Raw genomic sequence first — 20,931 nt, forward strand, 5'->3', positions numbered from 1 at the left:
GGCACAGCTGGAAATGCAAGAAAAGTGAACATTGCATGATTTATATGACGTACACTGGGCAGGTTACAAGTAGTGCACAAATCTTCTATGCAACCCATGTACATTTTAGCATGTCCCTAGTGGGGTTGCCAACTCTAGCTTGGGAAATTCCTAGAGATTTCAGTGTGGCTGCAGGGGAGGGCAGTTTGGAGAGAGCAAGGTTGTATCACCATAGCCTCCGTCTCCCAAAGTTGCCATGTCTTTCAGAGGGACTGATAGTTTGCTTATCAGTTGTAATTCTAGGATAATCCCAGTTTCTCCCCCCAGAGGTTGCTAACCATACTCCCTTCTCCAGTAATCTTTGGCTTTTACTTTGCAGATGGAGGGTATGCAAAGCAAGGTCTCAAGGGGAGAAGCAGTCACAGCCAGGCTGAAAAGAGCATAAAATTCTTTCTTATTCAGTATACAGATTGCACCCCACCAACAATTTGGATTCAAACTACACATTCTAAGTGCAGTGGAAGTGGTGAACTGGCTAGAATGCCCATTTTTTTGCCCTGAAGACAAGTGCTTCAGAACTCAGCAAATTTGGCTTCAAATTAATTAAACCATCTTTAGAATGCATACTAATCCTTTCCACAAAGCATAGCACATTCAGTTAACCTAAGGAGGGAGGAAATGGCTAACATGCAAACTTTTGGGCTAAATGCAAAACAGTGATGATCACAGTTCCCTCACTGCCAACATGGTGTGCATGCACATGAAAGCTTATACCCAGAATTAAACTTTTTGATCCTAAAGGTGCCACTGGACTCAAACTTTGTTCTGTTGCTTCAGACCAACATGGCTACTCATCTGAATAATCAACATGTGTTCACTGAAATGGGATTCTAACTTCATCAAGAGACCTTACATGTTCTTTTGTGATTCTAAAGACTGAGAGACACTTCAGTTTACCATCTCAAGTTAACCCTGCAAGGGAATCCAAAGAGTTCTCAGAAGCTTTTCAGTAGCTATGGAATGCAGGTTAACTTTTAATTTCATGAAACAATTTGAAGGGTATCTTATACTTCAAAGCAGTCCTGTAACTTGATAGTCTCACTATTTTTCTAATATATCACAATTACATTATTTCCACAATGAAAAGTACTTATCCCATTTCTTTAATATTGCTGCTGCTTTTTAAAAAGATGTTATCCACTCTTAAGCTTTTAGGACAGGGCTTGAAATATATACAAGTAAATACATTTAATAGGATACAGCAAGATATATTTTAAGCAAAAGCATAACAAAATTTAGCACATACTTAGCAATAATACTTATAAAAAGAAGTCATTGTCTTTGAGACAAGCATAGTACATTCTCCTCATACCATGAACCTGTTTCTACAATTAGGGGGCAGGATTTTTAAGGCAGATAGTAACCTAGAATTCTAGAATTCAAAATTAGTCATCATAATACATACATTTTATAGTATACCATTTTTATAGTATACCATTTGCTTGTACTACTGTGTGTGAAATCTACATGTCACAGGAACATAATGCATACTTACCCATTTCACAGGATGCAAGACTGCTTGCTTCAGAATGTAATGTAACAATTTATGCTAAGTAAATTCTTACTTAAATTCTGATCATGAGTATATTTGGATATTTTATTTGATCAATATAATAACAAATTGCATGTGTGTGTTTTTAGGTTTGATTTAAAAATTGCAGGAGCCAGGGAAATACTCTTTAAAATTTGTATCTGGGGCAGGGAATGGCTGTTGTCATATCCTGTTCAACAAGCTTGTTCACATAATTTGTCCTCCATTCTGCAATAGCTGGAATATTCTATTACATGATATTTGTACCTGTTTTCATTTGATGAGTATCAGAGGATATTCTGTCCATTCTCCAGATGTGGAATATGGCATCTAATGGAAACCTAGACTACAAACCTCAGCCAGTTACTGACCTATAGATGGAAGAAAGTTATATGAAACTCAACAGCTTGTTTCAGCCCTCTACAGGTGTACCACTGAGACTTACTGTGGAACAATTTAAGGCTCTTTGCCTTAGGCATTCCTTTCCCTAACACAAAGTAGCTAGCTATTGGAGTTTAAGAAAGAAAACATATGCGTCAATAAGGAGGGAGATTTTGGTTTATCATATAAGCACCTCATTGCCTCTTCCTCATAAATCTCTAGAGGGTGGTCTATAAGTCTGAAAGTCAACAAAGGATGTGTGATCCATATGCCACTAAAGCAGATGTATTTGTAGTTCAGCTATTTTGGTCATTTAGTTCCATGGAGTGAATTACCTGTTTTTGTTAGTTGCTCGGTAAGCACAGTGGTAAATAAGACTTAATGGTAGAGTCCCAGTAAAGGTCTTCATCCAGCAGTCCTTGGACCCCTTTCCCACTGCATATTCACTGCCTGTAGAGCATCATTTACTCGAAATTGTTCTAGCCTATGCAGCATACTTATTGGGATGTGAAGAACAGAACACCTTATAGGAAACTCCTCAGTAGTTCTAGGAAGACTCTACTATCATGAACCTCAGTTTAATGTGTTTCATGAAGGGTTTCATGAGCAAATACAAATGGCCAATGCAGCAGAATGCAGCATAGAATGCCATTTTAAAGCAACTCCTTAGAATAAACTGGAACCTATTTTTTTATAATGTCATTTCCAGTATTTTGTGAATGGCACTGAAAGTCATTTAAATCCTGATAGCCAGAGCTCATGTCTTTGCTTATTCTTGACTAGTTGACAGTAACAACATGCCATGTGATTGCTTCAGCAAGTGCAGTTCATTGAGTTTTGAGGCCTATTCTACGTTCCAAATACACAGTACAGGAATGGTGTCTCAGATTAAATTGGCCTACGTTTTTCTGACAGTGCCGAAGCATTCCTTTGAAATTGATGGAGAAATAAAGTTGATTAATTTCTCCCAGATTTCATGGCAGCATTTTCATTGTTCTTGGTATAGATAGATATGACCTTTTTTAAAAAAAAACAGCAACAAGATTTTATGGTCTGAGAATAGTTTGGTGAAGCAAATATTCTAGGCTGGTTTGTAGTTCAGGTAAATGGTCATCCAGTTTCTAACCAAAGTACTGTACCTGTGAGCTCTTTTCCATAGAAAACATAGGAATAATCTCCTATGAATTGCTTCAGCTAATCCTGGTTCTCTTTCTTCTCCTCTGTCCCAAGCAGTATGCCATTTTGTTACATGACTAATACAATTCTTGTTCATTAATTTTTATGCTGTACAGAATTTTGTGTCTTTGGAATTCAATATTTTGCTTGCATAGCGAGTTATCTAAAACTTCACTGGGGGGAGAAGGAATGCACATTATAGATAAGTGTATAAATCGAAAAGAACATTTAAAACACTATAAATGGTCCTCATCAGACTTGTAATACTACTTACAAACTAACAGTCCAATACAAAATGTACTGGGATGTTGATGGATAAATTATTGTATGCCATTGAAAGGACTCAAATTGTCTAAGAAAGCATACCTGTGGTAAATCCACACAGGATTAAAACAGTATATATGTGTGTATAAAACTTTGTTACAGTTTGGGGGGAAAGATTGGTGCATATTTTCAAATTCACACTTGAGAGTAACACACTTTACAGAAATAGACTTTAACAGAATGTTGTTTAGTATCTCTACTGAAGGAACATCATAATATGTGGGAGATAGCCCACATTTCTGTTTTGTGGTCGGTATAAGTGCATTTCTCAGTGACAAATACACACCAGTTTTGGGACAAGAAAGATATTGCAATCCTACCATATTGTGTGGTGTTAAAGGCATGACAGAATATTTGATGTAAGAATTTTAAGTGATTGTAACATCTATTTTTAAGAAGGTTTATTGCTTTGAGTTTTTACTTTCTAACAAAAGGGCAAGAATTTAAATTAATGTGTGCAGAAAGCCAACATTGTTAAAACAAATTAAATGTATTAATGAGTTAAACATTCGATGTAAAATGTTCAAATATTTTTAAAAGTAATCATATTAGAAAGCTCCTATGTATTTGGATTCTGCATAAGCTATTTGAATACAATGGAGTTTGATAACAGGGCTTTTAATAAGCTATACTTTTAAATAAAGATGATTCAATTAATAATTTCTTTTTTGTTCTTTTTTTTGAAGTTGTTAATTAGGAGTTAAAACTGAAAGCAATTAAATGTTTGGAATAAGTTAAAATTTAGAAAAATATTTAGAATATATAAACTATACTATCAGTTATTAAATGGCTAAATCTCTAGTGATTTTTACATCCCATATAGAAATTTGCAGTAGCTATATTTTTGTTAGAAGGAATTCATGTATGAACAGTGTTTATCAATATTACCTGAATGTGATTTATTTTTTCTTTCAACAGATTTCGTTTTTCATATCATTGGCAGCCTTGTGCAATAGAACATTATGTTTATTTTTGTCAAAATTTAGCCACTTCGTAGTGATTACCTTTAGAAAGTCAGTCCTATCTAGATAGTTTAGGAATTAATATAAATGTAAAATATTTCCTGTTAACTGAGCATGGCTTCTTTCCTTCACCCAGATTTGTGAATATGAGTAACATCTAGTTCATCAGTGCAAAGACTAAATCTTTTTTAAAAAATAGATTATGCCATAGAAATATTGGTTTTTTTTAAAATGGGTTTTTAATTTTATCTGTTTATCTGTTTTTAACTTCAAATAAAATGCTGTTATTGTGGAAGTTTACATATCTCTGCTCTGCAGTTATTTTTAAGTTTGATGTCCTGCATCTCTTTGGGCTCATAGATCAAGTGCTTGATATCTTTGTTTTTTACATATTGTAATGGTATATCTAAATATGTCCAGTTTTGTAAAAATAGTCAATATTTTGTTTTAGTCCATAAATGAAGGTAATAGAATTCATAAAGATCCTTTAACACTGAATTCTTCAAAACATTAATATTAGGAGTTCCATGTTCATCCACAATAGGATGGATATGGTGTTTATAGAGTTCATTCTTGACCTTACCTGAGTAAGTACTTTAACTTAAAGCATGAGATGCACCTAGAGGGGTAATACATTGAGTTTAATAGGAAGACAGTTAATAACCTTTTTTCATCCTCATGCACTATCAGTCATGGCTGTCACCAGTCTGCTGAATCAAAGCAAAAGTGTTCTTCACAGATGACTGATTAGAAACGCAAAATCACAAGATCCATCTTCATGGTCACTTTTATTATAGTCATTTTTAAACTGACAGCAACCTGCTCAGTTTCAGCAGCACAAATAGTGTCACTCAGTGCAGCTAAGCATGAGAAGATGTTGGTTGAATTATACTTAAAAATAATTAGGCCCAAAGCCTTTTGTAGAAGAAAAAACAGCCACATTTCCATCTTTTTATCACCAACCGTAGTTGCCAAAATATTGGAAATTTTCAATTCTTCTGACCATCCTGTATTAAGAGGCTTTTAGGACTTCATCACAATTTTATAGTCTGTGTATTCCCCCCCCCCAAGTAAGGTACACACTTTTAAAAGATGCACATCACATGCTCTAGCCTCAATTTTTGTATTTTCCGTTTTCATCATTCTGATCACATGATGCCTTTTCAGATATCCTAACCATGCCCTTCCTGATCACATTAGGATTCTATTTCCCCTCTCTTATCACTTTGTTTCCATATAACTATATGTTGTTGCCTATAACATTCATTTGTATAGTTTTGTCATACCCAGGCATCTGAATGTTTCCTCCCACTGTCCATTTTCCATTGTGGCTGCTTTTTTTTTTTTTTTTTTTGCTGGAATCCTCTCCCAGAACCTTTTTTAATGCTGCCTCTCTTCTTTCTTTCAAGTCTTTCTGCAAAACACAGCTTTCCATGACACCTTGGGCACAGCTTCTGAATCCTTACCCTGAATTGAAAGTAAGCATTGGCATGTGTAACTGAACTGAATGCATATGCCTTCTTTTTACTCTTATTTCTCCTTTTTTCCCCTCTCTCTCTATTGCCTCCCATTTCAGATATGAGAATATAAGTTCCACAGGGCAGGACATTTCTTCTAATTCTGTAAAACATCATGAATGAGTATAAAATTATTATATATATATATATATATATATATATATATATATATATATATATATATATATATATATATATATATATATATATATATATATACACACACACACACACACACACACACACACACACACACACACACACACACACACACACACACTTTTTCATCAGTGTGCTCAATACTACAAATCTGCTTGTAGAAAGTCCTTAGGACAGGAGTTCATCTCTTTGAATTAGTGAAATGTCTTTAAAGAGTGGGCCATGCTGTGGACATACAGCTCTTAAATCCAAGATGCATTTCTGTACACAGAAGGATACCTAATTTTCATGAGGGGAGTATACAGGGCTTTCATTGCTTCTCGAGGTTTGTATGTGTCTTGTATGACTTTTGTTGTCCTCTTGACCTGAAGTGGTTGACCTTCTCACTTCTTCCTTGAACCACTGTGACACATGTTACCCACTGACTTGGTAAAAAGTGGCTTATTGCCCCATCTTGTAGGAAAGAGAAAAAAATCAAAGGAGATGGGACAGAAACTGCACCAAAACTTCAGAGTAAAACTGGAAGTTTTATTGAGAACTCAGCTATCTCTAATTAGGTAGCAAAAAGTAAGGTACAAAATAGCATAGGGTGCATCAGCTTGCAGTTTTTTTCTTGCATCTGTTATAATATCAGAATAATGACAGTGTTTTCATATATAACATTGTACTACTGCAGCATTTGGAGTAATCCTGGTTTAAGTGTTACTATAAAGTCAGAACTTATTTTTTTCCAATACATTTCATACCATAATTATATTAAAAAATATATTTTGAAGATACACTGGAAGACATTGAGTGCAATTGCTTTGTAAAAATATTTAAAGAACCACCACTCCAGAGTAACTCAAGACTTAAAAAATGAATTTTGGAAATATTTATTTGAAATATCCCAAATACATTATATTCATATTTACCCATGCTTTTAAAGAGTTAAATCTGGGCTCCATTTAATGACCCTATGGAACCGGATAGTTCCATCTAAGATAAGGTGACCACATTGTCCCTCTTTTGGAGGGACATCTGGGGGTATCTGGAAAATAGTACTTATGTTGAAATTAAAAAATATATATTACAATACTATTTTTGTGTTCTATGCATTCTATGAAACTTTTTGTTGCTCCATATAGACCAAATTTTTAATCAAGAACTCCATCTGGTCAATGGTGTCCCACTTTACCAATGTTAAAATCTGGTCACCTTAATCTAAGTAGCTAAGCAGGTTTTTTTTAGTCTAACAAGATACTTGTACATGAGACTATTTGGAAATCAAAATACTGTGCTCTGAGTGTTATGGTAGCCGGGCAGGATAAATGATAATAATAAAAGCATGTACAGAACTACAGTATTATTTTTTTCTGGTTAATACAATTGTACACCGTAACCCAAAATGCTTCAGAAACAATTTAATCTGGAACACTCAGATATAAATTGATTGGCATGTAGATCCCAGACCTTCACTTATGTCAATTCAGCATGGAATGCTGGAGGGATGTCTCTATGATATTGAAACTGGGCCATATATAATTGGGTACAGACTTCCAAATCAGGATTTGTTGGGAATTACTGTGATAGAGTTATGTTTAGAGCAATTTACACAATAAGACTGGTTTTAAGATGAATGGTAGAAATGCTAATACTCAGTTGACCTACCTTGTAGTTCTGGTGTTATTGTACTGATGTCAGTTACCTGAATTCAATACCAAGGAACTCCAGTGCACACATATAAAGGAGCTGCTCTGTTCACTTCAGTGGAGAGGCCATTCTGAGCACATGCCACTTGTACGCAAAGAATTGCCTCCCTTCCCATTAAAAACTGAAGCCTTTGCAAGCATGGAAACTACAGATACATACTGAAGTAATTGTAGAGCTCTTGATCCAAGGCATTGCAACCATGCAGTCTGCAGTACAAAGCCACTGTGTTATACCTGCTACTTAAAAACTTGGTTGTATATATAAAATACTATGTTTGAAAAGGAATGTAACTTTTTTATCTAAGGTCTAGGAAAATTCTTCATAAAACTATTGATTTCAGGTTTTCCAAATCTAACCATGTCCTGGAGCACCTTTGCTTTGGGTTAGATTGATAAGATAGACCCAATGAAGGTAACCTGTTTTCCAATGACAGGTACAATTTGCATGTTGAAACAGTTGCCTCAGTACACAATGTGCGCTACAAATGACAAGGCCATCATATAATAACTGTCAGTACAACCTAAAAAAATTGTAGTATGAATACTTTTGAATTCCAGTGTATAATCTACTACCTTCAGTTCCATAAACAGTGAGTACTCATTTTTATTTGTCTCAGCCACAGCAGGATAAATGGTTGCAGGTCTTTCAAATGTGCTTAACTTTACTATTGTAAGTACTTGAGTAAACTCTGTTATGGAAACATTAAATCCAGTATATCATGCAGACCAGCAGACTGAATTGTTTCCAAAGTGAACTTGTCCCTTTTAGGCCCATTATGCACGGGCCATAATGCCCACCTTGGCAGCAGCAGCACTTCAGGAAAAATCACCGATAACGCTTGCTGCCGCCGCCAGCACAGGCGCCTCCCGGCCCAGGGCTACGGAAGGCCCGCATTAAGCAAACGCGGGATCTTCGGTAGCTTTCTGGGTAAGCTGTGGCTGCGGCGGCCGGCGCTGTGCATAATCGCCAGCGCCAGGTCTGTTGCCCCACCCATCCCCAACCCTACGGTGTCCCTTTAGGGACACTGCATGCCCCTGCGGGCTCCGCAGAGTCCCGGAGCTGGCAGGGGCAACCCCTGCCCCCACTTGGGCATGCGGAGGGGGCCTGGCTCCCCTCACTACCCCCCAGGCCATCCAAACCTCCGCCCCGCCGCTCCGGCTTACATCCTGGCCCCGGCGTTAAGCGCGTGCGCTATGCAGCCCAGCATGCCCCGCCCCCGTGCATACATGGGGAACGGCGGGGTATCCTGCCACACTGCAATGGCATGGCGGCAGCACACAGTAGCTGCTGCCGTTCATAAAAGGCCTTTACAAAGGTTTATTGTTATTATGTTGGTTGCCAGATGAGTTAATGAAGAAGCTGCCATTTCCACTGTGGGTAGCTGGGCTGCAATCCTATTATCCTGATGTCTTTGTATGTCATTTCATAAATAAACATCTCTGTTATGATTCATGGGACTGCACTATTGAATGGAATCAGTGTGAGAGGACTTAACCTAACAAAAAAGGGTGCTTTGGTTCTACTCTTCATCCCACCTTTTGATCCACTCTTGAAAAATGGGTCATGGCCTGGCAAAGAGCTATATGAAGACATGATAGTCAGGTGACTACATTCCTGTATTTACACCAGTTTGTTGTAGTTGTTAGTGCGGACTTCTAATCTGGCATGCCGGGTTTGATTCTGCACTCCCCCACAGGCAGCCAGCTGGGCGACCTTGGGCTCGCCACAGCACTGATAAAACTGTTCTGACTGAGCAGTGATATCAGGGTTCAGGATATCACTTCACAGGGTGTCTGTTGTGGGGAGAGGAAAAGGAAGGTGACTGTAAGCTGCTTTGAGACTTCTTGGGGTAGGGAAAAGCGGCATATAAGAACCAACAGTTCTTCTTCTAAATACTCTTTACCCATTCTGTCCCTGCCTCATTCACTAACATTAAGCTTTAAAGGTCACACAAACCTTTTGCGGTTTTAAGGTATTCCGGTTGAACTATCTAGACTAGTTTTAAGCATGAACAGGAGAACCATAGCATGTGTGTGTCATCAGTTCATAATTACGAGATCTAGAGAGATCCAACTTACTGCAAGTGGAGTAAAACTAACAAAATGGGGGGGGTTGCCTTTTACTGCCTCCTGACACATACTGAGTTCCCCCAAATGTGAATCCCAGGGATCAGGCAGTCCTCTTAAACAATACAGAAGTGAAGTGGAGAACTACAGTGGGAGAGGAAAATCAAACAAAAATTGTTACCCTCTTCCATCAGCATTATTTCTTTTCCACTAGCCTAAGTGCCATTTCACAGTACTTTGTCTTCTAGCTTTGTCTCTTTGCTTGCATGTATATATAATATGAACATGTTAATGTGAACACAGATATATGATGTCCTGTATATAACTATGAGCAAACACTAATGCACACAATGGCTGCAATCCTAAGAATACCTTCCTGGGAGTAATAGGATTCTGCTAATAAACAACACCAATGATTTTTTCTGGGGGAAAATCTCCTGTAATTTAGGCAATTTTCTCCTTTTCAAATATATATAAGCAACGAGAGAGAGAGAGCATTTGGGGAAAAAATAGTTCTTTATTCATTATCAATTTTGAATAAAAGGTACTTCTCAAAAGTATGTTCTTAGGACAGCTCCCGTAATATCTTAAAGCTGATTTGCTGCAATTGGTATATTATTACTTCAGGAAGGCAATTACAGATCCTTTAATAGCTTCACCCTATTCAGTTCACCATATGAACATCTATGGAGGCTGATTAAAGAAAGCAGGAAACTATTTAGATTGCTTTTCTACCTAATTTGGATTTGGGTATCTCATAAACAATACAATTTCCCCCTTCTATTGATGCTAACCTTAAAGATATAAATGATATTTAATAATATGGCTTTCTGGAATTTGGTGATTCTAACAACAGGAGAGGTTTAGACTTTTCTATTTTCTTCTGAAAAATTGACACAGTAATACTGACTGACATCTGTCTCAATCATAGGCACACATATCTGAGATTAAATTTGTAAGCATTTTAAAAAATCCAGTAAGCTAAGAAAACCAACAGCATTCTGCTAATAAACAACACCAATGATGATATCTCGATAATAAAGGATTTGCTGAGGGAAATCTCTTATAATTTAGACAATTTTATCCTTTCAAATGTGTATGAGAAACAAAAGAGAGAGAACATTTGGATAAAATGGTCCTTTATTCATTATCAAATTATAAATCATTTTGCATATAAAAAGATTAATTTGAGAACATTTAGGAAACATTTGAATTAAGGAAGGCTGTATGGGTTCAAAAATAAATTTCAAAGGTATCTTTAAAAGTGCCTATCACTTTTACCAATTGATATTAAACTGCTCCAGAACACAATTCCTTTTGTTTTTAAACAGTACCAAATAGACAATTACAGCATTCTATAACTGGATGTTACCTTAATGACTACAAATGTTCCATAACTAACAACAAAAACTTCTATTATACCACTTTATAATGAAAAGTATATTAATAAAATATATATTTTATAATGGCAGAAACAGTTAATCTTGCATAAATTTGGAGGTGAACATATAACATCCTTTACTTATTCAAAGCCAGCATCTGCAGAGTTTTTTTTAAAATCCTATTTATGGTTCCCAACAATGGCTCTCAGGGCACAAGTATCAACCATAAAATATGTTTTACAATAACTGCAGGTGCAATCCAGCCCATTCTATGTTATATTTAAGCATTGTTTAAGTATTATAGGGAAAAACAAGCACATGTTTAATTTTCCCAGTGAAAGCAAAATGGGGCTTAGAAGTTCAGAATTAGGACTGAATCATATCCTATTTATTACTTTCATTACTGACACAACATGAATGAGCTAAACTTTGCCTGTATTTTACAGTACAAGGGAGTCAACGGTAAATAAATAGAAAATGAAACATACTGATCTAATTCTATAGATTAACCGTTGAATGACATAATAAACTTCCAACTATTTATAATTAAGCAAAACTGCCCATAAGAATGGACCAAGCAGTATTTGGCAGATTTCTGTGTATTTGCAGTCATATATTTCAGATTCATAAAACAGATCATCCTTTTAACTAGCACACAAGCACATCAGGAGCAACAAACTCAAGCACAAGGAATTCCCATACCACACTTGTCCTTTTTGCCGCTTGAATATGCAGTTATTTCAATTCCGGTTGCATATCAAGCCCTCCCCCTCCTTTCATATCTGAATTGTCCTCGGTGGAATCTTGTGAGGGGAAAGGCTATGTTTTGAATGTCAGGAAGTAATAGCATGTATGTGTGTGTGAGAGAGAGATGCACAGGGGCAGCTAGGCGAGCCAGCTTTCAGCATGTCTCTACTACCTGGGGTCCAGAACCTTAAATCCTTCTTAGAGATTGTTAGAAGGAAAAGAGCAGAACACGCAAGATATAAAATGAACCTTTGATATCTGAACCCTGTAACCAGGCATGTATAATTTTTCCAGCAGTTAGTTACTTACATACCCACCATTATCAATAACAGAACACCTTAAAAACCAATATTGAAAACAACAGTTTGCATGTGCCCCATCCCCCCCCCCAAAAAAAACAAAGTGTCTATTTTCATTGTTCGTCAGATTGGCATCCCAGACAGACTATTTCTTTATGTTACAGGCAGCATTATATATATTTTGTAGTTCAAAACCACAATATAGTTTTACTTTTCCACTACTGTTAAAATTAGTTTACAGGTCAGAGAAAGCAGGCTTATCTCTAAGCTTTAGAGCACATAATACATCACAACTGTATATATAGTTTGATTATTTAAAAGGATGGATGTTTTAAAATAAAGCACAATATAAAGCCACAGCGCAGAAATTAGGATCAGCTTGAAACAAATCTACAAGCACAATTATATAGCATTACTTTGAGATAAGGGGAATATTTTTTGTATACCTTTTCTGGAGTTTGAACTCAGAGGCCCATTTTATGATGTCTTATTTGTTTTGTATATAGTTGAGCATTTTTTAAAGTTTAATGAATTTAGGCAGTTTATTCATTTCCATGAAGCAAGTACTGAGCTTTGTCTCCTGTTATAGTATTCTGCCCAGCAATGCATCTTAGTTTAATTCACTCTTAGCGAAACAACAAAGTTCACTCTGGAAAACTCCTTACAACATAATTTAGCTGGACCCTTCCTTCATAAAGGTTTTCTGGTTTTCATTTTCACTTCATATTCTCAAATAAAAGATCCTTTGTTGTCTACCATTTGATTGGACTTAATGAAAAACACTCCATTTTAACCTAACAGTATTTCCCTTTGAATTTATTATATTTAAGGACACTGTCAAAAATCAAGCATTTAATCTCAGGTTTTTATACTTAAAATTATATTACTATCATATGGCTCAGTGAGGTGATGTAGAAAGGGCACTGAGGAGATTTAAACCAAAAGTCAAGTTAAAAAAAAAAACACAAAGCCTCGCCTCATTTTAATATGAAACTAAATACTATGGCTAATGTGGAGATTGGGTATGGTAGTTGACTTTAAAGACTAACATGTGACAGGGTGCCAACAGCTGAATTGTGTAGTATTGACTAAACGAGGTTCACTGATTTGTATTGAGGCTAATATCTTCTTTAAACAATTCCGTGTAAATTGTGCGTATAAAGTCATTGGAAGCTGTTTCTCAGGACAGCATCTCCGGCTAGCTACCTGCTGGAGTGAGGAAGATAATCAATAGAAAGAAATAGAGCTGAGCATGAGGCTAGGAAGCTTCAGAGCAGTTAGTGCTGATAAAAGTAGATGATGTCAATATTTGGGAATAACACAACTCTAGGATAACAGACAAAAGAGAAGTGCATATGTTGGAGAGTGTTCAAACAGGGGCAGAATTAATGCAGAAGTGGCAGCTGTTGCCCCGGGCTGCAAAAGACATTATTTATTCCAGGTATTGTTAAATTCCTGCTGAAACACCAAGGCTCAGCATCATATATTAAAAAATTCTAACTCCACCAATAAGGAAGCTGGATGGCTTCTTTATTTCTATATGTTTAGACTCTGCTCAAGCTACAAATCTGTTGCCAAAGTCCAAGCATTTCAAGAATAGAGTCTTGAGCTAATAAGAATGAAGACTGTCTGGAAAAAATATATAGATTTTGTAAAATAAGAGTCTCTGTCTAAATTTTCATTTGCAGAAATGAGTGATAGTTGATTCTATACCTTGCAGTGTTGATCCTTGGTTCTTGGCCCCTGACATCTATACATGTAAATATGATTCTGCAGGAATATCCATATTGTTTATTTGAAATAATAACACTGAATTCTTTTCACTTCAGTGTCCTTATTGGTACTGAAATAATGGTATAGTTTTACTAACTTAATAGTGGAAATCAGTTTTCCTCTTGCAAGTCAGGTGATGAATTTTTGTTCTTCTGTGCTGATCTTTCTGTTGATATATTATGACATAGTCTGTCAACATGTACAGATATGTGAAGGGGAGTCTGGGTGACTCAGACATACAACCAAAATATGGCTCCACTTGAATTTTAAACATGGATATCATGTTAGGATACAGAAAGTAGGAATGTTCTTGGTAAAGAATGCTATTATTTTTATGTAATTTAAGCAAAACTAAAACAGGTAAACTGACATACTTGTAAAAGCTGTATGAATGAGGTAATTCCATAGCACATGCATAAAGAGCTGTCACATCTAAGTTAGTAGCCTTTTAAAATCAGGATTTGTAAAATACATCTATGAAGGGAGTAAATTAATTCATTAATACATAATTATTAAATACAGTTATTTACAAACAGTGTCACAATGTATAATAATTTTGTCACAGATGATTTCATTCTTGTTAGATCTGGATTACATCAGCTAGGTGATTGCTAAGTCAACTAGAAAGGTCAAGGTCTCTGCCTTTTATTTTGAGCCATCATATAAACGTATGTGTTTGTGCATGCTTCTGTACATGTATGATTATTCCTTCTCTCGCTGCCATATATATATATACAGACATTTCATTTTATGTTTGCTTGTCATATGTATTCAAGGTTCAAGGAGAAAAAACCCAGTACCTCAGTGGTTAGGATTTTGCCAAAATTCATAGTAAAATAAAGTAATTATTTTTATTACAGCTTTCATCTAAAAATAGAATTAATCATCAACAATATATCTAAAAGCATAAAAGCATTTGAACAATACTATAAAATCCTTTATTTAAAAGTGCCTGTTTCTTAGGTTGTTGATTTTTTTAATGTTCTACATACCAACTTTCCTTCATAAATTTCTATAAGGTATAAGATCCTCAATTCCTGTACATCTGTAAAGAAGGCTTTATTTCAAATAAACCAAGCATATTTTTTGAGAACAAAAAATAAAAATCTTCTTAAGATCTACACTTCAACTAATTTGTTAATCTTGTGCCACTTTTAGCATTTGTCACACATATAGACCAGGAAATTGGCTCCATCTCATTCTAACTCTGTGTTGAATTAAAAACCTCCACTGCAGAGAAGAGCATGACGTGGAGAAAGAATAAATTTAGGCCTTTCTTTAGTAATGCACATATATTTCCATACATTTCGCATCCTAAGGGAGCCACGAATGCATTCAATATATACAAAAGTATAAAGTATACATCCAAGAGAAATGATTCTTCATATTTTAAATTCTTTATCTGACCTTAGCCTTTACAGATTAGAACTCAAAGACACAGTGCAGAAATATCTGCAAGATCCAATGCCACGCATTTTAGGGCCACTTACTTATCTGATAGCACTAGATGGTTTGGATCAGAAGGATCAGAAGAAATTAATTAGTTGAATCTTAAAATTGACAAAATGGTACTTGTGTCTTGTCCAACTACACTAACACTAAATATCCTGGGGCGGGGGGGGGGGAACCCCATATAGATAACTATTTATGTGGAAGGCTTGGTCATTTTCACTATATGGTCAGCTAAAAGAACAGAAAAAGGGGCAATAATAGCTAGACTTTACACATAATTAGTTGATGTCTATTAATGTTTTGTTCAAATGAAATATATCCCTAAGTTGGAGAAAATCACCCTCTGCTAGGATGATCATTTTGCCGAATGTGTACTTTACCATATCTTTAAAATATTTGTAATTTTGACTACATTCTGAGAAGACAGTGCAATGTGATAGATTTATGAGAGTTTGACGGAAACAAGGGTAAGAAAGATTATGGTGTATTTGTTTAGAAAAACTATGAACTGAAGGTTTGTGATTTACACTGACATATATCTAGGTGAAACTACAGTTTGCAAATTGCCTAGAGGAGCCATCTTTTATTAAGTGTTTGATGGGTAGAGAAATGTACATATCTATTCTAAAGGATTTGAGGAATACTAACATTGGATGTGCACCTATGATTTCATTTTTAAGATTTTCTCATTCCCCTCCCCCTACTATAGCTCCATTATCCAGACCTATTTATTCTTGTTCAATTATGCGGCTACTTCTGATAAACAAATGCTATAGTTTGAACACTGCTGGAGAGCAATACAGTGAAACAGTGCGCAATGAATAATAAAACTTCTTAGTACTTTCTGTCTTAATTAGAATGGCAATATATTGTGTATTCTTGCAGTACAGGATAACAAAGATTTAATAACGTTGGTCATGATTCAGCCAGAAGCCTTATTTCACAAAAATTCACTGAAATGTGCAAGAAAACTGTAGACACATTGTGTGGCATGTTCTCTGCAGTGATTTATACCTTTCACTTCCCATAAAGATTTTCTGTTTGCGTGTAATATAACAATGGCACCAAATGTTTGATTAAACTACGCTATCATACCAGAATTAGGGATGCTATTATAACTACTGTTCTGGTATATTGCATGAAACTTATTTGAAAGATAAAACTATCTTAGAGTAGGCAAAATCTAAGCCAGATGACCAATTATAAAATTTACAGATCTGTTTCTCATGCAGATGACTGAACAACAGGACTGATGTTGTGAACAGCTGCAGAGGCAAAAATATCTAGTGGAAGGACTTCTGTGTCAGCCAGTGCAATGAAGCTAATATACTGGTTGGTACAGTTTTGCTGTCATCACAAGATTTTTAACAGCAGAAACATGCCAAACAGTTGCACAGTACCAGCCTAGCAGAAACTGAGTTTGATGGGACGCAGGGTCCAGGCATGACTGATGTGATGGTATCCTGAAGGCTTTCTGGCTCCTGTGGTGCCTGCTGCATTGACTGATACAGATGTATGCTCTTCATAGACAATGGTATCCTTTGATGATGGTGTCGCAGATCCCAAATAGGATGTCTATGTCTTATGCAGGATGTTGCTTGAACTGCATTATTGCTCAGAACAAATACACATATTGGCAGCATTGAGGTGTTTGATTTTCAGAACTTGATCTTGTACTATAGATCAGCTGTCCCCAACTCCAGGTCCGGAGACCAGGACCAGTCCATGGATCAGTCGGTACCGGGGCTCGGCTCCACCTCGTCCTCCTCCCCCGCTGCTGCCTCGGGGGCTGCCCTGCCATTTTGCCGCCGGCTCACCTTTTATGCTCTCCAGCGGCCGCCATGGCTGGGGCTCCTCCTCGGCGTGGGACTGCGCAGCTGCTGCTGGCAGTGCCCTCCAGTGGGTGGGGGGAAGTCAGGGGCGCTGGCAGGAAAGCAAGCGGAGCCTCAAGCAGCAGCAGGTCATCCCTCGGCAAAAGACTACCCCCCCAGGCCTCAGTAAAACTGTCAAGCATTGACTAGTCCCCGGTGATAAAAAGGTTGGGGACCACGGCTATAGATTACTAAAAGGAATTTTCTTTAGTGGCCAATATCAGGAAGAGCAACACACTTTGTCACCTTTACAATATTATGCTTTTGAGTATATAATCCAGATTTGATGATTACTACATAGGGCTATTTGTAAAGATTTTTTTAATGAAAATTACATCTTAGTATGGACAATGACTACATCCATAGAATCCACTCAAAAGTCTGCTCTTTAAGATCTCAGAACTCTATAGATGCAGCCATTTTTGTATCAGAAACAGCCATTTTTGTATCAACTCTCTAGATGCAGCCATTTGTAGAGTTAGATCTATCTAATTTTGTTCTAAACTTCTGTTTTGTACTAAGAAAAATCATTCCGTTTCAGCTTAAAAATCATCTTAATAAAAGAACTTTTAAATCAGGCAAGCAATCCAGTCCTTAACGTATTTACTCAGAAATTACCAAACATTCTTTTACATGTTACCTGGATCTGAATTCAGTGGAACTTACTCTAAAGTAAGTGTGCACAGGATGCTGCCTTAATGCTGCTGAGCATGCACAGGATTGCAGCTTCAAATGTATTTATTTAGAACAGAGTTTCATTGGAGAGCAATCTGAATTATTTCCAAGGACACATATGCATCTTGCTTGTATATTCCCTCCTTGCTTTTTACAAGTAATGGTTGTAACACTGCAAATATATGGTGAGTTTTCTTTCTTCCCTTCCTATACTGCTGTATTTTCATCTACTTTATTTATGAGTTATGAAGACCTTTTTTCAAGTAATAGTCATCTACATATATTATGGCAAGAAACTCACATGGGTCTTTCCTAAATTATAAACGACTAGCCATAGCAATGAGTGTCATCCCAGAGGTTTGGAGAGTACTTCACATACTGTAGGTACCATCAGAATAAAAAATCCTTCTCCCAATAAATAATTGTTAGTTGTTAGTGATCAGCAACAATCATTAGCATGAGTTATTCAACAAGCCAACATGCAGTTAATCTCCACATCAGTCATTCATATTCCTCCAGCCAAATCAGTATAGCTTAGAATAGCTGGCATCTACTATCGCAACAATATGTATGACTAAGTATTTAGAACAAATAGAAATTGGAATTAGTCTAACTGATCAAACAATTAACCAGTTGAAAGGAACATTTTGAAAATTACAACACCAGATTTTGGTAGGAAGATCTTGGAGTGGAAACCGTTCACAGTTCTGAGAAAGGCATTTACAATGGAAAGAACTAGGAGCAAAAGGCCCAAAGGTCAAAGCATATTGCAACATTATTTAGCACTCTGATCCTAAACAGTTTGAGAAACCATATAAAATACCTTTAGGACTGTACCTAATATTCCAAGAACTTAAAAAAAACACAAGTAAAATAATTGAGCTCCATATATTCAAATTTTTCAAAGGAATGGGTTTGGCATTAGAATGCAACCTGGACTCTAAGGAGACCAATCTCTTTCTTATTGGAGAGGATTCTCATTCAAACAACAGCCCTTGTATTTTATGTTGAGGAAACGACTGGCTTCTAATTCCTTAGCATCAGCACAAAAGGACACTTCATCCAGTTGTTCTGGTGCCAGTCATTGAGTCCATTCTCTACTTTACCCATCAACAATTGGTAAAAGCCCATAGGCTGTGAAAAAGACATTGCCTAAGTGGCTTTTTGTAAACAGAACTACCTATGGCCATATTTGAAGGATTAGGAAACACACCCAGCTCCATTGTTAAGTTGTGCCAGCTAAGAATTATAGGCCTGCTTATGCTGCAGTAGCTAAAGTGGAAGTCTTTGTGAAAGCATTGTGGATAGAACTGCATCCGATCACCCACATTTAAAAGCTGTTGCTGGTATCCTAAAACAGGACAAACTGGACAAGCTTCATTTTTTCCCTTTCTGAAGACAAAACCTTTTTCTTTCTTTCACTCTTTTTAAAACACAACTATGGGAACTATCACCATTTATTCAGCAAGCAAAATCCCACCAATAGGCTTAAGAACACAAGAGCGGTTATGTTGGATCAGATCAGTGGTCCATTTAGTTTCAAATAGTGGTTAGCCAACTGCTACTGAAAGCTGAAGCAAGCCACAGAAACCGAAACCCTCCTCGGTTCTTGCCCCCTAGCACTTATTGCATCTGAACATGGAAGTTCTATTTAGTAATCACAGCTAATAGCCCTGAATGGACCTATCCTCTCTGAATGTATATAATCTTCATGATTAAATTACATTTTTTGTCAGTGAATTCCATGTGAATTAGTCTTTGATTGAAGAACTATTTCCTCTATGTCCTGAATCTATTGCCCATCAGCTTCCCTGAGACTGATTCTACAGGGGGGGCGGGGGCCGGTCCAGTGCTTCCATGGCATTAGGGCTAATCCCCGCTTACACGTGACTTTAGTGTTGGGTCTGGCCCACTTTAGGGCATCCGATTCCCCACAGCAAGAGAATGAGGATGTTTCCACCTTCCCTTTTTCACTGTGGGTGCCTTGGCGGACCAGGCCCATGCGCAGGCCCAGCTCTTCCCCTGCCTATGGAGTTCTGGCAGGGACAAAAAATGCACTGTTCAGCTTCATGGCACAGAGCTAAACGGGGCATTGCTTTTACTTCCCGCTGTGGAAAAACATGATGGAACCTTTCCACCCTGGCAGTGTGCGTGCATGCCAAAATCCGGAGCAGACCATATCCAGCAGGGAAAATCTCCCTCCATTTGTACACAAGAAGCAGCAGGGCATTCTAGCCCGCTGCAAGAAACCAGCAGCAGTTTAGGCAGGGAGAAAAAGTTCCATCTATCCACATTTTTACTCCATGCATTATTTTAAAACCCTCCATTATGTCTTCTCATTGGGGCATTTTCTCTAATTTAAAAGATCTCAAACTTCTTAGAGTTTCTTTGAAGGGAAGGTGTTCCAACAATGATCACTTTGTTCTTGCCTGCACATTTTCAATCAATAAAAATATTGTCTTCGATACAGCAACAGTACAGTGTTCCATAGATCTAAACAAGGGGATTCCAATAGTGGATATTTTGATTTCAGTCCTATTTCTTAATGATTCCTAACACAGATCTTACCTTTTTATCACTTTCATACACTGGGGAAAGAAACCTTAAGCAGGTCTGCTCAGGATCTTACTGATATTTATTCAGTTCATCTTATTCCCAGGAAAGTGTTTTTAGGTTTGTTCTACTAAACATTTTCATTAAGTCATTTACTACAAGCTCAAGATCTTTTTCTTCGTCCATTACTGCCTACTTAGATCCCATCAGTTTGTGTATTACACATTCATACTTAGTCATCAAAGAACTTTATTTCATAGCTCTTCAGAATCTGCTTTAATTTTCACTATGAACAACTAGATGTCATCTGCAAGCATGGCTTCTTGCTGCTC

At 36.8% G+C, this 20,931-nt stretch overlaps 1 protein-coding gene across 16 annotated transcripts in view; it reads left to right on the plus strand.

Annotated features, from left to right (window-relative positions):
• The window catches only part of LOC143844664 (uncharacterized), a 209,860-nt gene that overhangs the window by 11,233 nt on the left and 177,696 nt on the right, over window positions 1-20,931 (plus strand). For 13 of the 16 annotated variants that reach the window (XR_013234084.1, XR_013234081.1, XR_013234083.1 and 10 more), the window contains exon 2: window positions 5,823-5,891. The exons of the other annotated variants lie outside the window; for them this stretch is intronic. The gene's annotated coding sequence lies outside the window, so the exon portion shown is untranslated. The remainder of the gene's footprint in view (window positions 1-5,822; window positions 5,892-20,931) is intronic. 16 annotated transcript variants of the gene reach the window in all.

Source organism: Paroedura picta, chromosome 9 (assembly GCF_049243985.1).
Source record: "Paroedura picta isolate Pp20150507F chromosome 9, Ppicta_v3.0, whole genome shotgun sequence".
NCBI lineage: Eukaryota > Metazoa > Chordata > Lepidosauria > Squamata > Gekkonidae > Paroedura > Paroedura picta.